The sequence below is a fragment of the Leopardus geoffroyi genome, chromosome E3 (assembly GCF_018350155.1).
Source record: "Leopardus geoffroyi isolate Oge1 chromosome E3, O.geoffroyi_Oge1_pat1.0, whole genome shotgun sequence".
Lineage (NCBI taxonomy): Eukaryota > Metazoa > Chordata > Mammalia > Carnivora > Felidae > Leopardus > Leopardus geoffroyi.
Window position 1 is genome coordinate 24,603,428 of NC_059340.1, and position 18,834 is coordinate 24,622,261.

The 18,834-nt window shown below is 39.3% G+C and overlaps 1 protein-coding gene across 1 annotated transcript in view; it reads right to left on the reverse strand.

The window, feature by feature from the left end:
• The window catches only part of MOSMO (modulator of smoothened), a 62,344-nt gene that overhangs the window by 42,594 nt on the left and 916 nt on the right, over positions 1 to 18,834 (reverse strand). The window lies entirely within an intron of this gene.

An 18,834-nucleotide genomic window follows, 5' to 3' on the forward strand; every position in this document is an offset into this window, starting at 1 on the left:
CAGGGCTCATTGGTTTCAATCTGTATTTGATATTAGGATTTGTTTTCTTTCCATCATTCTTAATTTTTTGAATACGTAAAACATAAGCATGGTTCAAACAGAGTACTCTTCCCACTTCATTACAGTAGCGGTACTATTCATTATCTGAGGTAGAAATTTTGGCCATTTGTCCATGGGCTAGACTGTATACTGCAGTATGGTAACATTTACATCTACAAGCTAAAACAACATAGCATTTATAATCAAGTTTAAGATAGCTGCCTATGGCTACTGCAACGATTACAGTGAAGACTCTTCAAAAGTTAGTTCCCTGGGTGGCTCAGTGGATTAAGCATCCAACTTTTGATTTTGGCTCAGGTCATGATATCACAGTTTGTGGGATCGAGCCCTGCATCAGGTTCTGTGCTGACAGCCCATGGAGCCTACTTGGGATTCCCTCTGTTTCTCTCTCTCTGCCCCTTCCCAGCTCGCACTCTTTCTTTCAAAATATATAAATAAATTTAAAAAAAAGTCCCACTAATTTTAGTTGATGCTTACATTACTATGTGCCAAGCACTTTAAGTGTTTTATGTACATGATTACTTTTATCTTCAACAGACCTCTGAATCTTCAAACAGACTTCGAAGCATGTTACCAAGATCATGCTGCTAGGAAGTGGCATAAAAAGAACGTGAACCCGGACTCCAGAGTCTGTGCTGTTAGCCACTTAACTATGATGCCTCCTGCATTCTAACTGATCACACCTATGTTTCTACCATACAGGGACTACAGAATTTTAACCTTTTGTGGCTTACATAAAATATGTGACCTTAGAAAAATTACTGTATCATAATTTTCCCATTACTAATAAAAACTTAAAAGATAATAAGCCAATATGGACTAAATCTCTTATAAAAATTTATAAACATTTAGACCAATTCAACTGCACTAGCCATCCAGTGGTTTCTCTCATTCAATGAACACTTATTAAACACTGTTGAGAGGTAAAATGAGTCAATTTACTCTCCTTTCTCCTCCAAATCCCACTGAAAAGACAAGGTACTATATATATTTTTTTTAATTTTTTTTTTTCAACATTTATTTATTTTTGGGACAGAGAGAGACAGAGCATGAACGGGGGAGGGGCAGAGAGAGAGGGAGACACAGAATCGGAAACAGGCTCCAGGTTCTGAGCCATCAGCCCAGAGCCTGACGCGGGGCTCGAACTCACAGACCGTGAGATCGTGACCTGGCTGAAGTCGGACGCTTAACCGACTGCGCCACCCAGGCGCCCCGGTACTATATATATTTTTAAAAATTATCTAACAGCATGGGAAAAATGACAAATATATCAACAACGAAGCAGAATTACTAAAGAATTTCTGGAATTGGGGCAACTGGGTGGCTCAGTTAAGCGTCTGACTTCGGCTCCAGCTGTGATCTCACCGTTTGTGGGTTTGAGGTTTGAGCCCCGTGCAGGACTCTCTGCTGTCAGGCACAGCACACTTCAGATCCTCTGTCCTGCTCTCTGTCTGCCCCTCCCCACTGGTGCACACACTCTCTCTCTCAAAAATAAACATTAAAAAAAAAGAATTTCTGGGATGTATAAAAGAACAGGTTCACAGAAAAGGAGTAAATGCCTCTATAGCCTATAACAATATAGTCAAAAGATAGCCCTCTAAAAAGTGCTCCTAAAAAAATTCAAGAAAACCATATGCTCAGAGAAACAGGAGCTGAGCACAGTAATTGGGCTGTGTGGTATATAAGTGGGATATTAAGAAAAGTCAGTGGGAACTGCACCAGTTCCCTGACCATCTGGAAGAGCTGATGACATCTGCACCCCAGACTTTTTCATCTGGGTATGGACTGCTTGAATGGTCAAGTTGGGGATTTGCCACAACAAGCTCCTGAAGAGGGAGGGCAGAGGGCAACAGGAGGGAATATATAAGGGATACAACACTTTAGTTGACTCTAGGCTAATACAGAGAACAAAAGCACTGGCCAAAACCTTATAGAGGCAAAAAGCAAAATAAAAAAAAAAAAAAGCACAATAGGAAACCCCATAATGTATCCAACCTCCCTAATAACCATAAAGATATTCACAATAAAGGATAATCACATCTTAAATAGAGGGTGGTTTATTTAAAAATTTTTAATGTTTGTTTTTGGAAGAGAGAGAGAGAGTGCCAGGGGGGTAAGGGGCAAAGAGAGATGGAGACACAGACTCTGAAGCAGGCTCCAGGCTCTGAGCTGTCAGCACAAAGCCCCATACAGGGCTCAAACTCATGAACTGCAAGATCATGACCTGAGCTGAAGTTGGATGCTTAACTGACTGAGCCACCCAGGTGCCCCTATTTATTTATTTTTTTAAGTTTATTTATTTATTTTTTTAAGTTTATTTATTTTGAGAGAGAGGTAGAGAGTGAGTGGAGAAGGGACAGAGAGAGAGGGAGAGAGAGAATCCCAAGTAGGCTCTGTACTATCAGTGCAGAGCCTATTGAGGGGCTAGATTCCAGGAACAGAGAGATCATGACCCGAGCCACCCAGGAGCCCTGAGGGTGGTCTATTTAGAGCAGACATCTTACTAGCTATTGTGGGATTCTAAATGGTTACTGGATGATAGTTACCTATTGGGTGGTACGTAGGTAGATACAGGCAATAGTCCTCTAAAGCCAGGAGCTATTCCTAGATCAGGGACACTTCAACATACAAGAGTTTGTCTTCTGATCCTAACCCACTAAATCTTAGAGCGGGAGTCCTACAGGTTATCTAAAATGCTGATATATGACTGTATACATCTGTTTAAAATATGATTTATTGCTATGGTTTTTAAGTGATTCATGAATGATTTTTTAAATTTTAAATTAAACTCTGAAAGTAATTATTTTATCTTCAGGATAATAAAATATAGTTTATGTTATATATATATTTTATATTTCATAATAAGCAAATGAATAGAACTTTAACAAATGACCTTATAGGCTACCCGTGACATCAATCATGCTTTTCTTTTAGAACTTTTTATCTAAACTTGGTTGCTGACTTCAACTAATGAGGTCAGGGTCATGCTTTATATACTTAGCCAGTGGGGGGAAAATCTACTCTAGGACCCAGACTACAATCCATAACCCGCCCAGGAAATGTTAGCTAGAGTAAAAGGTTGGCGGAATGTTAATGGCTTAGTATAATCTGTCATCATTACTGGGAAATCTCCAAAAACATGTTACCTTTGATATGTAGAACAGCACTTTCATATACACATTTGGATAGGTTGCCTGGTACTCTTTTCTCTTAGTGGAAGAAGGTAGCAATCCAAATAAGTATCAGGGGCACATACAGTGTGTATGTTAAAAACAAATCGGGAACCAGGTCTAACACAGTCATATATCCTAAATTAAAAAAAAAAATGAGACTACTTTTGGTGACTATATGATAGGTAAATAATGAATTGCATTATATTCTATGTATCCAATGTAATAAAAAATTAATCCATTTAGTTGCTTAACAATAACAATAGCTACTATAAATGCCTCTGCTGTGGTAGATGTTTCAGCTATATTAACTTTAATGCTTACAGCCACCTTGCAAAGTAAGAGGTATTATGCCCATTTATAGATGAGGCAACTAAAGCTTAAAGAGGCCAAGTAATAACAACAAAAAAAAAAAAAAAAAAAAAGAGGCCAGTGTGTCCAAAGCCACACAGCTGGTAAATGGCAGAGCCAGACCTTGAACTGAGTTCTGACTTCAATCCCTATTCCTTTTTTTTTTTTTTTTTTTTTAATGTTTATTTATTTTGGGCCACCTGAGTGGCTCAGTCAGGCGACTGACTTCAGCCCAGGTTATGATCTCATGGTCGGTGAGTTTTGAGCCCCGCGTCGGGCTCTGTGCTGACAGCTGAGAGCCTGGAGCCTGCTTCATTCAGATTCTATGTCTCCTCCTCTCTCTGCCCCTCCCCTGCTAGCACTCTGTCTCCCTCTTTCTGAAAAATAAACATTTAAAAAGCATTTTAATGTTTATTTATTTTGAGAGAGCAAGAGAGAGCACAAGTGAAAGTGCCCACGTGAGCAGGAGAGGGGCAGAGAGAGAAGGAGAGAATCCCAAGCAGGGCTTGATCCCATGAACTGAGATCACGACCAGCCAAAAGAGCCCAAATCAAGAGTCAGATGCTCAACTGACTGAGTCACCCAGGCACTCCTCAATCCCCACTCTATTTTCACTATGATTTTCTTAATAAAATAACTTAAAAAAAAATGTTTATTCATTTTGGAGAGACAGAGTGCAAGGGGAGGAGGGGCAGAGAGAGAGAGGGAGACACAGAATCCAAAGCAGGCTCCAGGCTCTGAGCTGTCAGCACAGAGCCCGACGTGGAGCCCGAACCTCCAAACTATGAGATCATGACCTGAGTCAAAGTCGGACACTTAACTGACTGAACCACTCAGGTGCCCCAGTAAAATAATCTTCTAAGAATGTATCATACATACCCAGATTTATTTTAAATCAAGAGACAGGATTCATGAAGATGAAGGGGGAACACAAAATAGTTTTCAATTGGTGAAAATAAAGAATAAGCATTTTATTTATTTATTTATTTGTTTGTTTAAATGTTTATTTAATTTTGAGAGAGAGTCACAGAGCAGGAGTTGGGGAGGAGCAGAGAGAGAGTCAGACACAGAATCTGAAGTAGGCTTTAGGCTCTGCGCTGTCAGCACAGAGCCCAATGTGGGGCTTGAACCCATGAAGGGCAAGTCATGACCTGAGCTGAAGTCGGACACTTAATTGACTGAGTCACCCAGGTGCCCCAAAGAATAAGCATTTATGTAATTTTTCTTTTCTTTAAAAAAAAAACCAAAACAAACAAACAAAAATACACACACACAGTATTTAAAAACTTTTTTTAAATGTTTAAAATGTTTTTGAGAGAGAGAGAGAAAGAGCACAAGCATGAGTGGGGAGGGGCAAAGAGAGAGGGAGACAGAATTCGAAGCAGGCTCCAGGCTCTGAGCTGTCAGCACAGATCCCGACCTGGGGCTTGAACTCATGAACTGTGAGTTCATGACCTGAGCCGAAGTCAGACACAACAACCAACTGAGCCACCCAGGCACCCCAATACATTTTTTATTTTAGAGAGAGACAGAGCACGAGCAGCGGAGAGGAGCACAGAAAGAGACAGAGAGAGAGACAGAGACAGAGAATCTTAAGCAGGCTCCACACTAAGTGTGGAGCCTGACACGGGGCTTGCTCCCATGACTGTGAGATCATGACCTGAGCCAAAATCAAGAGGTGGATGCTCAGCCCACTGAGCCACCCCGGCACCCCACATTAGATAACTTTTCAAGCACAAGTAAAACATCTACAGCAAATCCTAAATTAGAAGCCAAGTTTCAACAGAGGTACTCAAGTTAAAAGCACTTATTTTGGAGGGGCGCCTGGGGCTCAGACGGGTGCTCAGACGGTTAAGTGGCCGACTTCAGCTCAGGTCATGATCTTGCTGTTCCCAAGTTCAAGCCCTGTGTCGGGCTCTGTGCTGATGCTCAGAGCCTGGAGCCTGTTTACGATTCTGTGTCTCCCCCCGCCTCCCCACCCCCATGCCCCTCTCCTGCTTGCTGCCTCTTTCTCTCAAAAATAACAAACATTAAAAAATTTTTTTTTAGGGGCGCCTGGGTGGCGCAGTCGGTTGAGCGTCCGACTTCAGCCAGGTCACGATCTCGCGGTCCGTGAGTTCGAGCCCCGCGTCGGGCTCTGGGCTGATGGCTCAGAGCCTGGAGCCTGTTTCCGATTCTGTGTCTCCCTCTCTCTCTGCCCCTCCCCCGTTCATGCTCTGTCTCTCTCTGTCCCAAAAAAAATAAATGTTGAAAAAAAAAAAAATTTATAAAAAAAAAAAAAATTTTTTTTTAAATACTTATTTTGGGGCACTTGGGTGGCTCAGTAGGTTAAGCATCTGACTCTTGATTTCGGCTCAGGTCATGATCTCACAGTTCGTGAGTTTGAGCCCTGTGTTGGGCTCTACACTGACAGTGTGGGGCCTGCTTGGGATTCTTTCTCTCCCTCTCTCTCTCTCTGCCCCTCCCGTGCTTGCACTCTCTCTCTCAAAATAAATAAAGTTTTAAAAAAAAAAGACTTATTTTGTACCATCTGATACCCTAAATGGCATATAAAATACTGTTTTTCTCCTTTATCTATTATAGGTCCCCCTAAACAACCGGTAATCACACTAGGCCAGACTAACAGCCCCTTCCACGGGCTTGAGTGAGGAACATGGGATCCAATCTCTTCTGTAGCACCTTGTTTCCCCATGGCAGAGATCACTTACCCGTTACAAACTCATCTCCCCCATGTCCACTCACCACCATAACACACCCCACATATCACATGTACTTTCATGTACTCATAGACACCTTCCTTATCTCCACTGATTTAACTCTATCTCAGGTTACTGCACCTGAGGGAATCCCTCAAACATACATTTCCTGCAAATTCTCTCGTCTTCCTCTGGTAGTCAAAAAATGACATAAAATATTGTTGACACATGTAAAAAGAAATCTCCGTGAAACACCCACATCACATAGAAGGAATGTCATAAGCTTTTTTTTGTTTTTAACTGAAGTACAGTTGGCACAAAATGTTACAGTAGTTTCAGGTGCACAACACTGATTCAGCAAGCCTATATAGTATGCTGTGCTCACAAGTGCAGCTACCATCTGTCATCACACAATGCTATGACAATACCACTGACTATAGGAATGTCATAAGCTTTAAAGTCAAACTGGCAAATTAAAGGATCAGAGAAATAAACTTCCTTTTCTTAGCCCTTTTTATCTCTTTAAAAATGCTATTCACAATGCAACTGTACTGCTTTATACAATTTTGTTGTGGTTGCAGAAGTAAATATTTTAGGTACAATATGGTCTTATGGGCTAACCTAGGAATCTAACTCCTGTATAGATCCAGGGAACCACCCAGTCAACCTAAAAATTAACTTTCACCTTATAATATTTTTTGTCAAAATTGGGAATGACTATATGGTAGCTGGGCCTTACTTCCAAAATGAAAACCAACTGATAAATGGTAAAAAGAAAAATAAAAAAAAAAAAAAGAAAAAAACAAGCCTGCATTCTGAGGATATTCAGCTACTATACAATAATGTGATCTATGTAACAATATGAGTATCATACTTGTAAAAATGAGGTAAGATTAGGAATGCCAAATATTACTTTCTCTTGAGTTCTAGTCCCTTTGTGCTTGGATATTCTACTCTCACTTCAAACATAACATGTCTAAACCAAACTCATCACCTTTACCCATAAATCAGCTCACTCTCCAAAATTCCCAATTCTAGTCCCTACTCTAGGTTCAAAATCTTAGTGTCAACTTTAACACCTCCTCTTTCTTGCCACATGCAAGCTTGGACTGATTGCTACTTAAGGTACAGAGATCAATAAATCATACTCTGTTAGTAGGGAACTTTCAGGCTGAGAATAGATAACACAAGCAAAGATTTAGAGATGAGAATACAGATTATATTTAGGAAATAGAAAGTAATACAGAGGAGCTAGAATGTAGATCCGTGCAGGAAAAAGAAAGTATGATCTAAGGTTGGAAACATAAACTACAGTCATATTGTGAAGACACTTGAATGCCTTTGTGCTGTGGAAGATGAAAAGTCACTGAAAGTTTTCTGGTACGAGCACATGAAGTGGTTAATAGCCAGGGTTCTGCAGCTAGACTTCTTGGGTTCAAATCTCAGCTCTTCCACCTATCAGTTTTGTGACCCTGGGCAAGTTATATGACTTTTCTGTATCTCTGTGGGGCTAATAACAGCATCTATATAAGGATGTTGTGAGGATTCAATTAGTAAATACATATAAAGTGCCTAGAAAAGTATCTGTCAGAAAGTAAATGCTATGTAAGTATTTATGATTCTTCTTACATTTATCCTTTAGGAAGATGAATTTAGCAGCAATGTATAGAAATGGACTAGAACAAAAATTTCCCTGCCTTTACTCATGCTTTTTCACCCTCAAGGACAAGCACTGCCCAAGTTTTCATAATTATTTAAATATTCATTAAGTGTATCATCTATTAAGCTCAAATGCCATCTCCTCCTTGACCACCTGGACAGAAAGTAGCTACATCATATATTTGACACTTATTTCTTATGTATATAAATTTATTTCTCCAAAGAGAGCACAGGTTTCTTGAGAATAAAATATTTTTTCATTTACTTAAATGCAATCTCTCAGAATATTTAGTACAGTTCCTTACAGACCATACATACTTCAATAAGCATTTGTTGCAAGACTGTCTGGAATAAAGTCCAGTGGTATAAGAAATATTTATGGGAAGATCTAAGGACTACTTAGAGTAAATTAAAGATTTATTTTATTAAAATGAATGGTACTTTTAAAATGAAAATAGTCATAAATGAAATAGCCTTAGAAATCTTTGCTTTTTAAGTTAGTGGGCTGGTCAGCAAAACTAATCTGAAGATGGTCTGTTTTTGAAAAAAACCTTCTATTTTATTACAGCTGAAAGTAGACCCAATGACGTTCCTGGGGGAATAACTTAATGTGAATACACCACTAAAGGGGAGACCTAGTGAAATTTTGCTCTCCCATTTTCTTACTTGACCCAACCAACTGCATTTATCTTTACCCCTGTTTAATCTCTAATGATAGTATATAGTCCCTAGTTGAACAGATCTATATTAAAAGTCAACAGCTGCCTTTTTGCTCAATATATACAACAGCCAAGTGTCAAAATGCCAAATGTGACCTTTTATTTATAGCAAAGCTAGTATAAAGAGACACACAAAAAAAGTGCAGCCTTTTCCTCCCAATTAAGAAAAAAAATACAGTTCAAACAAATGTCTCTTTGCTTTAAAACTGGAATCATACACTGTAACGTCATATAAGTAAATTACACGATTTTGGTATACACTCATAAATACATGTATCATTGATCGTAACACCCAAATCCATATGCTTCTCTATTTTGTCAACTCTAAAGCAATAAATCTCAAAGGAATATCACATTTTACTTGCTCGTGCCATATCTGGTAAGGATTCTCCTCCCTGTAATTTACAGCTAATGAGAGAATACATAGTAATGTTTGCATAGGTGTGTTTTTGAAGAGTGACTTTGATCCAGATACTTATTTTTAGGCACCTGATATTCAAAGATCCTTAGGTTCCTTCATGGCTCTTATTTAACCTCTCTTGTTGAAATGCAATAGCTTTGCTAAATATTACTTTTTCATCAGTCTGTAGCCAACAAAGAATGAAACAATGCAGCCACGATATCCAATCAGTTGTTATCAACTGGATCAGGTGTTGCATGTAATCAACTTTTTAGCAGCCAGCTGCTAGTTGGCCAAAGAACTAAAGAAAACTCGGGAAAAACTGTGTAGCTCCAGAGCTTGAAAATAAAACATTCTGACAACCAAAAAGATATGAATGTCATGTTTGCATAAATCATCATAGACAGGTAAGGCTGTAACTATGAAATTTATACCTATATATTGTCACCGCTGTCACTGTACAACCTAATCTCCTGGGTTATGTAGGGTGTATAAAATAAATTCACTATGTAAATCATTATCCATTCAAGTTGCATGATTAAGCTCTTATTTACAATTCAACAATAACAATTTCATAAACAGCAATATTTCATTATGTGACTAAATTTCCCCTGTAAGATTATGTAATATGGTCCACTGCTTACATACACATTAAAATGAAGTATGGGGGCGCCTGGGTGGCTCAGTCAGTTGAGCGACCCACTCTCTGATTTCGGCTTGCGTCATATCCCCAGGGTCGTAGGATGGAGCCCCGCATCAGGTTCTGCACTGAGTGTGGAGCCTGCATAAGATTCTCTTGCTCCCTCGGCCCCTCTCCCCAGCTTGTGCATGCTCTCAAATCAAAAAAAAAAAAAAAAATGCAGTATGGAAAAAACACAAAAACTCACAGTTGCATTACAGAAACTAATAACAACTAGAAGAAATTTTATTCCATAAACAAAAACTAAATCCTCAGTTATACTACTTGTCAGGTTTCTATAAAGAAACAACTATCTCATATATTTCAAACATATTTCCAGCCTTTCAGGTGAAGCTAACTGACTCTATACTCAACTGTAAAGTTTACAGACCACTAGGTCTTAGATATATTCCTTTAAAAATAACTTCCGAGGGCACCTGGGTGGCGCCCGACTTTGGCTCAGGTCATGATCTCATGGTTCGTGGGTTCGAGCCCCGCATCAGGCTCTGTGCTGACAGTCTGGAGCCTAGAGCCTGCTTCAGATTCTGTGTCTCTCTCTCTCTCTCTGCCCAACCGCCGCTCACTCTGTCTCTCTCTCTCTCTCAAAAATAAAACATTAAAAAAAAAGTTAAGAAAACAACTTCTGAACTAAATGATTTTCACAGTACACTGCAGTTGTTACCCTTTAACCTACAAGAGAACATAAAGTTGGAGTCTGAATGTGCATAGCAATTAGAAGGGATGAAAAAAAGCATTAATCAAATCTGAATGATATAACTTTTATTAATAAAAAACTCTCAACTACAACTTGTCTAAAATTACATAGCTAGTAAATAGCAGGACTGGGATTTGACTATGTCAGTTTTGGTTTGACCCCAAAATCTGTGTGCCCTTTCTACTATGCTAGGCTGCCTTTCATTTAGAAATCTGTTTTCTTCTTCAGTCTGTTCCAGAAACCTATGAACCCAATGCAGGCCTTGCTTTTTGTACTTAGATGTGTGGCTTACATTACCACTACCACGGACTTCAGAGTCTCTCTTCCTAGATTGGGTTCGGCTGGGTTTCAGTTATATTCAAATTCAGACACACCATGTTGCCTTAAGTTTCTGTTTAGAACAAGGCAAGCTCTAAGTAAATAAGATAGGTAATAAAAAGGGAAATGTTAAAAAATTCAAATGTTATGACTTTTTATATAATAATTATGATTAATACTTAAGCATTTTGCTATGTACTAGACCATGTGCTGATTCCTTATATGCCATATTATATTTCCTCACAACCATCATTTGAAATAAATATACGGTCCCCATTTTATAGCTGAGAAATCAAATTACATGCCCCAGATCATAAAACTCATAAAAAGGGAATCCAAGAATCAAATGTAGATATGGCTGACTCTAAATCCCACAGGACCATTTTAAGTTTATTGTGTTGCAACTCCAGTATAAACCTAGTATTTGTCAAGAAAGGGGTTAAACAACCCCTGCTCCAGGTCAGACTCTGCTGAACAGTGGAGGATTGCTATACTGACTACACTGTGCCAGCTCTGAAAGCCTTGGCTCTAGCAGCCAAATGACAGAATTTAAGAAGTCTGGTCAGTCTAATAAAGGCAACAGCATCATCACTCTGTAATTTCTTTATCACAATTTCCTTCCTTTTAGTGATCTCCATTTACTTATGGCTTCTGTCCATGTTCTTGGTCCCAAACTTCCCTTCTCCACAGCTTTTAGGCCTACTGGCCTATATCCTTCATCCCAAAGGGCCTATATCCCTGTTGGTAATGGTAAAAAGAGAGGACTTCTGGAACCAAGGTTGTAAATGAAATAAATGCTTTGTTCAGGAAATTTAATCTTCTATTGCAAAACTGGCCTACACTGTAAAATTTACAGCAACATAAGTGATTTCAAGCTTCAAGTACATCCTGTGAACACTATAAAAAAGACTGGTCTTAGAATTTTTATTCAAAGTTATTATTGCTAAGTATTATTTATACTGATAATGTCACTTAAAGAATTTTAATGGTTATTATTTTTGAGAGATGGAACACAAGTGGGGGAGGGGCAGAGAGAGAGACAGACAGACAGACACAGAATCCGAAGAGGGGTCCAGGCTCTGAGCTGTTAGCACAGAGCCCCATATGGGGCTTGAACACATGAACTGTGAGATCATGACCTGAGCTGAAGTGGGATGCTTAACTGACTGAGCCACTAAGATGCCCTTAATGTCGCTTCTTAAAAATGTTCATTTATTTTTGAGACAGAGCGAGCACAAGCAGGGGAGGGGCAGGGAGAGGACAGAAGATCTGAAGCAGGCTCTGTGCTGACAGCAATGAGCCTGATGCAGGGCTTGAACTCATGAACTGCGACATCATGACCTGAGACCAAGTCAGATGCTCAGCCGACTGTGCCACCCAGGTGCCCCAATAATGTCACTTTTTAAAAAAACAAATAGGGATGCCTGGGTGGCTCAGGTGCTTAAGTGTTCCACTCTTGATTTCAGCTCAGGTCATGATCTCACAGTTTGTGAAATCGAGCCGTGTCAGGCTCTGCGCTGACAGTGCAGAGTCTGCTTGTGATTCTCTTCCTCCCAATCTCTGTCTCTCTCTGCTCTTCCCTTGTTCACATGCATGCACTCTCTCTTTCTCAAAATAAATAAACTTTAAAAATAAAATAAAAAGCCAAAAAAATGTTTGTACCACTTTGCCATTTTGAAGAAGTATTATTGTTTGAAGTAAAAGAAATTTACTGGCCCAAATATTTGATGAATAGATAATGGATAAATATATCTGGCAATAAAAAGACTAATTACTAAAGTACTAATGTTTACTATAATATGGGTGAACCTTGAAAACATTACACTAAGTGAAATAAGCCAGTCATAAAAGACCACATGTTGTATGATTCCACTTACATGAAATGTCCAGAACAGGCAAATCCTTAGAGACAGAAAGTAGATTGGCCCCCTCGCCTAAGAACAGGATGTTGGGGGGTGATGGCTAAGGGATGGGAGTTTCTCTCTGGGGTACTGAAAATGTTCTAAAATTTTCAAAAAAAAAAAAAATTAAATAAAAAAAAAATTTTTTAAAGCAGTGTACTGGCAAAAGACTCAAAAGACCATCGAAGAAATTGTTAGTGCTTTTTAAATTAAAGGAGAACATAATTTCAAGATTTTTGCCCTCTTAGGTAGAACCAAATTCTGTCCTTCACTATGTCAGGTCCAAAGTGATTACCAAAATGAAGTTCTAGACAGACTGCTTCGTTCAAACTGATGTTACAAAGCTCCTTCATGTGAAAGTACCTCTGTAATCACTTAAATTGTTACCATTCAGGGGAGAGGGCTTATTGTTTAATAATTTTTTATTATTTAATAAATGGTGTTTAATAAATATCTGCTTGGGCAGCTTATAATTTTAATGTTTTAAACCAATGACCCCAATCTGTAGGCCAGGATCTACTTGTGATCTTGAACTCTAACATGAGAGATGTCAAGCACCACAGTCCCTTATCTGAGGTTTCCAGGATTTCCTGTGGAGAGGGTAGTGGGTAGCAGAATGGGAAATGATACTCTTTCAAAGTCTTTCACTTCCCCAAGCACCTGCCAGTTTTTATACTTGAGCGAAAAGAAATCTCTTCCTCACAAAATGTCAGCCGTCTCCTAGGTGTCAAGTGGTTTTCTCCCCCCATGAGCGATAGGGGTGTGTGTGTGGGGGGGGGGAGGCCATTAGAATAATGTTCTTAGCTTATCTGTGTCCCCTCACTTATTCCTTCCCAGGTCAGAGGAATGACTTCGACTGGCAGTTATGAAAAAATTGGGTATATGTGGTCCAACTTTTTGTCCTTGGGAGCAAGTCGCCCATAAGGAGCCCTTATTTCCTCTGTTCTTTCATGCTGGAAGTCTTATAGGGCAGGTGCCTCAGTCCTGTTTGGGACTGGATGGTTAAGTTTGTTCAATCGTGAGATCCAGTAAGAAGAGGAAGTTGCTTGCCCACAGATAAAACCATGTTCTCCAATATTCTCTTTAGCAGCAATAAAATAATATCATGGATCCTAATTATTCTTTCTTTCCCTCAGTTCAGAATAACAAGCAGGAAAGAGTGTGTCGGTTATTGTGACTCCTTACACACTCTAAACAATTTTAAAAAGAATGAAAATCTTAGGAATAAATACACTCTGACAGGCTACAAAGTGAATGTAATAACCAACTGTATAAAAGGAAATTTTGATTAGACATAAAGGAGGAATTCCTCTATGTACTGGAAGAGACTTTTGGAAAACATTTGGAAATCTTCATTAAGAACACTAAGAAAATTCATCTAGGATGATTTAGGATGGTATAACCCTAAACGGTCACTATAATCTTTGCTGTAAAGGATGATGCCTCAAAAAAGGAATCTCTAGATCATTTTTTTCTAGATCATCTTTTTTAGTTTATTTGAGAGCGAGAGAGAGAGAGCGAGCGAGAGAGAGAGCGAGAGAGAGAGAGAGAGAGAGAGAGCGTGTACACATGAGGGGGGGAGGGGCAGAGAGACAGGAGAGAGAGAATCCCAAGCAGGCTCAGCACTGGCAGTGCAGAGACCTATGTGGGGCTTCAACCCATGAACTGTGAGATCATGACCTGAGCCGAAATCAAGAATCACACGCTTAACCAGCTGAGCCACCCAGGAGCACCGAGATCATTTTATTTACCAGAAGCAGCTTTGCTTAATTGTTGACCTTGTTAGAATTAACTCAATAATAAAACTCCCCCCACCCCTCCCAAAAAGTTTGTCTCTTTAGAGATGAGAAAACAGTGACAGTGAAGTCAAGGGACGTGTACAAAGCAAAGGACATCACTTTAAGACTAAAACCCAAATCTCCCTCTTCTGTAATCTGGCAAGAACTTCAGCCACTTAAGAATTTTAATCTTGTTGGGGCACCTGGGTGGCTCAGTCGGTTGAACATCCAACTTCGGCTCAGGTCATGATCTTGCATTTTGTGAGTTCGAGCCCTGTGTTGGGCTCTGTGCTGACAGCTCAGAGCCTGGAGCCTGCTTCAGATTTTGTGTCTCCCTCTCTCTCTCTGCCCCTCTCCTTCTCATGCTCTCTAACTCTCAAGAATAACATTAAAAAAAAAAGAATTTTAATCTTGTTAAGTAAAAAAAGGTATGCATAAGTAAGATATAGGTAATACTTCAATGAAGGGTTTTCTTGAAGGGAATATGCAACACTGAAACTCAAATCTCATGTGCAAAGCATTGACATGTGGGAAAAGATGTAGAAATGGCTATTCTACATTGGCTAAATATAAAAAGCCTAAGAAATCAAACCAAGTCATGGATGTTAAGTTGCTTCAAAACCTATAAAGCACTATATAAAATGAAAGATACTGCTATGAGTTCCAGTGACCAGAAGAAATTTGATCGTGGCACAGCAGAATTATGCAATTTTGCCATGATATTCAACTGCCATTCAGTATTTTTTATTAACAGAAAACACTAAGGGTCCTTACTGAAGTGCCCCCCCCCGCCCCCATGTACTTCCTTCATACCTATTTCATTAGGTCTTCAAAAGTTTGTGCAGAACCTACAGGATATCAGAACAAGCTCAGGACATGTTACCACATACAGACGAGAAAAGAAGGAATGTACTTTCTCTATATTTGCACCAATACAATAAAAACAAACTAACAATTCTGCCAGCATGAAGCATGGCCCATAAACTTATGAGAGTACAGTTTATTAGTCAAGATTTTAGGAAATTATCCTATTCAGTTATTTATTGTTTTTGGATTATTTCATTTCCTTCTGTGGTACTTCAAGCAGAAACTGAGGAGTAGAGAAACTAGAATATGGTGATGAAAGACTAAATGAAGAAGAACAGTACAGGAGTAATGCAGAAATGCCAAGAGAGAAGACGAATTTCACTTGTGATAAGCCTGGCCATATTTTTTTTTAACATTTATTATAAAAAAAATTTTTTTTAATGTTTATTTTTGAGAAAGAAAGAGAGAGGCAGACAGACAGGCAGAGAGAGAGGGAGACACGGAACCCAAAGCAGGCTCCAGGCGCTGAGCTGTCAGCACAGAGCGCAATGCGGGGCTTGAACCCACCAACTGTGAGATCATGACATGAGCCGAAGTCGGACACTTAACCGACTGAACCATCCAGGTGCCCCTGGCCATTTTATTCTTGATACTGCCTTATAACCAAGAACACCCAATAAAGAAAATGTGTCAGTTCTCACAGTAACAAGTTCTGAGCTTTAATTTCAAAAAATCAACATGTTATTATAAATGAGAACAGCAATACAACAATATCTAACCTTTAATGAGCACTTATTGTGTGTTAGGCACTTTTTAAATGTTTTACATGGATTAAATCAATCATCATAATAATCCAATGAGGCAGGTACTACTAATATCCCTATTTTACAGAGGAAGAACTGTAAAGAGAGGCTAAGTAACTTGCCCCAAATCAAACAGCTAGTAAATGATGAAGTTTGGATTTGAATCCTGAAACTTTCTGTACTAGTTCATGGCAGTGGTTTTCAAATTATATCTGCAGAACCTTTCGGCTCTAGGATTCAACTTTCAAAATATATTTTGTTCACTTAAAAAACTGCAGTAAAAACATCACAGTCAAAATATGCTGTATTTAATGCACTGAGAGAATCAACACAATAACCTTTTGCTGCTAGGCTGTCACTTCTGTACAGATCTTAGAATAAAGCTGGTCCTGTCACCTCTGCGATCTTATTCGAACTTCCTGTAAATGTTTCATTGATTTGGAAGGTGGAATTCTGTCCAGATTAAAAAAAAAAAATTCGAGTAGATCTGTCTGCTCAAATAAAAGTGTATATTGAGTGTACAAACTCTCTATCAAACTTCAAGTGTATCTTACCACAACGCAAGAGCTCAAGAGTCAACAAAGGAACATCACATTTAAGTTCTGGGGGGCTTACTGTCTGATATATTTAAGGTGATAAACAGGGGTTAGATATGATTTTGAAAAAATTTCCTACCGTTCCTACTATCTCCTGTTCCAAGCTACAAAGTTTTTAACTGAAGGGTGAGATGGCAAGGGAAACTGTTAGGAGAAAGATCACCTCTCCCACCTGTTTTAGCCACACATCCCCACTGACACTCCGGACCTCGTGCCCACAATTTCCTGCCCTTCCACTTTGCCGTATCAATCACTCCCAGCCCGTCCTTCAATTCTGTTGGGTTCCCGATGCCACTGACCATATACCATCAACTGTTTCCTTTATTAACTTTTACTTTTTATCCAGCTGAGAATCCATGAATCAGCATTACAGGGACATTTTGGCTAATAGTTAAACACCTTTGTTCCTTTGTGATTTTGTTGCATTTCACTGGCAAACTCCAATCACGAAGGAAACGTTCTATTGGTTTTCACCACTGACTGGTATCAAAGCAGCCGAGCACTACCAGAGGTCAACAAGGCAGCTGGCTGATCGCACTGTATGTTCTTCACCACTGACTTCAGTGAGGCTTCCACAATGCTAGACAATCCTACTATGCCACTGGTTGGCATGCTTTCTCTGCAATTATTTACCTATTTCAAACATTTTCTACTTCCTTCGATCAGCGGACTTCTGTCCCTCCCATCTCTGCAGCAACTCACAGCTGAAGACTTTGTCTACTGTTATGAAGGAGTTATTCCCATCCTGCACAGTTGAAAATCCATGCATAATTTTTTACTCCCCCAAAACTTAACTACTAATAGCCTGTCGACTGGAAGCCTTGCCAATAGCATAAATAGCTGATCAACACATGTTTTGTAGGTTATATGCATTATATACTGTATTCTTAGAATGAAGGAGGCTAGAGAAAAGAAAATGTTAAGATAATCATAAGACAAAATATTTACAGAACTGTATTTATTTAAAAAAAAAAAAAAAGAAAAAAAAAGGTCTACGTATAAGTGGACCAGAGCAGCTCAAACCCATGTTGTTCAATGGCCAACTGTGTATCTTTCCCACGGACATTTAGTCTATTTTTTACATTGGGATTCACCTAAAAGCACGTTGCAAAAAGCATCTTCTCTGCTAGAACAGTGAAACCTCTTTGCCCCTAAGTACAAAAAGCCCCAAAGCCTCATAAACGGAGTCACTGCACATATAATTAGGATAAAAAAAAACAGGTCATGAAGTGGATGTCACACATATAACTGTACAAACTGACACTGCTAACATTTTCAGAAACAGCATATGTAGTTTCATCAAATTCCAAACCATCCTATCCTTTCTTACACACCTCACAAGTTTAAAAAAACTGAGATATAATCGATGTATAACATCTTGTACATAAGGAGTAGAACGTGTTGCTTTGATACATTTATATATTGTGAATTTACCACAGTAGCATTAGCTAACAGCTCAGTCACATCATAATCATCATGCATGTTTTACCATTAAGAGCTCTGCTAGAACTGTAGAGGCAAGAAAAGGAGAATTTTTTAGTGTGTTATTTTAATAACCCGTAAATCTGACAGCATGATTTTGTGTTACTAGATCTAGATGGAGGAGAGGAGGCAGGGAGGAGGGAGCAACAAATGTCCCAGCTACAGCTTTCTTTTTTTTTTAAGAGCTAAATATACTGCAGGATAAATACAGACCCGTAAGTAATACTTAAGAAGTAACTTTGACAGCACAGTGATACATTTTTATAACAAATTATTCACGGAGGGAGTCTGACAGTCCCAACCCCCCTATATTCCCTTCACCTGCACTGAACGAGCAGTTAGAAAACAGGCTCATTCCTTCATTCCAGTCAGCTCTCCTGATAGCTGTTACGTTAATTACAGGGCTGGTCTCACAGGTCTGGGTGAGTGTGAGTGTGTACAGGTACGTATGTGCGACGACGGCCCAAGCGGAGAAAAATCCTGCACCCGGGATCCCCTTCAGAAAGATGCCTACTTCTCTCCGGAGGGCACCACCTTGTCGCTGCTGCCTCCAGCTCGGTGGTGTTCCAGCGGGCACCGCTGCTGCTGCTGGGCTGCCTGCAACTCTAATGTGTTATTTAATTTTGTAACTACTATTAAGATCTCTAAAGCGTTTTTGTGATGCGCTGGAATGAAAGATGCTCCATAAAATGAAGTTTAT